A 1,248-nucleotide genomic window follows, 5' to 3' on the forward strand; every position below is an offset into this window, starting at 1 on the left:
GTGACACTATCTCTGGACTTAAACGTGCGATATATCCAACCCCTTGTTTGAAAAGCCTTACCAACTTTTAACTGGATATGCTCATCGAACTTTCCATTATCTTTGAGGACTACACCTAAATCCTTCATGGATGAGACCTGCTCAATGTCCTTACCTTCATCATCTAATAGTGGAGTGTCTAATGGCGTCGACCCAAAGGTCATTGAGCGGAATTTCATTCCATTCAGTGCCATGTTACTCGCAGCAACCCAGGAGTAGATTTGGTCTAGGACCTCTGCCAGACAACCGGAATTCCGACCATTCCTACCAACTACCAATTTTGTATCATCAGCATAGGAAGAGATACTGACATTAATACTACCAAGCTTCTGAAGCTGAGCAATGAAAATAATGACAAGGAGAGGACCCAAAATGGAGCCCTGAGGGACACCCGACTTGACACCATGTATGTCACTAAGGGATCCCTCACCCTTAACTAATTGTTTCCTACCACAAATGAACTTCTTATCCTATTGAGAACCTTGCCTTGGATCCCAATCTCATGGAGCCTGTTGACTAAAAGGTCATGATCTACCTTGTCAAAGGCCTTGGCAAAGTCGAGATAAACTACATCGACTGATTCATGGCTCTCCAGTCCCTCAATAACCTGCTCTATATGTTCAATCAGTTGGGTAACCCAGGGACTCTAAAGCACTCTAGTGTTCTTGGGTAACCGTGCTAAAATGTGCTTGGAACCCATGCTGCCTAGGAGGAAGGACTTCATGGATATCAATAAATTCAACAAGTTTGAACTTCATGATCTTCTCAAACACCTTCGCAATATTCGAAGTGAGAGAAATAGGTCTATAGTTACTGGGAAGTGACTTATCTCCCCCTTTGAAAATTGGAACAACATGAGCTACCTTCAGAGAAGAGGGGAACTTGCCCTGATCCAAGATGCACGCATCAAGTACGAGAAAACAGGAGCAAGAACCTGTGAGCATCTCATCAGAAACTGAGATATCACCCCATCAGGGCCAGGGGAGCTCGAGAGTCTCAAGTCCTTGATGGCCTCTAAATCATCCTGATCTGTGACTACGAGATCATTTAAATGCTCAACTTGACAAGCCTTGCCAGTCCCAACAAACTCATCAATAGGGCAATGGAATGTTGCTCCTAAACTCAGTGGAGTTGAAAACACACTAGAGAACTGATCTCCAAGTATGTTGGCCATAGTCTCTACATTGTCTATGGCTTCCCCATCGACCT

Source organism: Tigriopus californicus, chromosome 6 (assembly GCF_007210705.1).
Source record: "Tigriopus californicus strain San Diego chromosome 6, Tcal_SD_v2.1, whole genome shotgun sequence".
In the NCBI taxonomy this organism is placed as follows: domain Eukaryota; kingdom Metazoa; phylum Arthropoda; class Copepoda; order Harpacticoida; family Harpacticidae; genus Tigriopus; species Tigriopus californicus.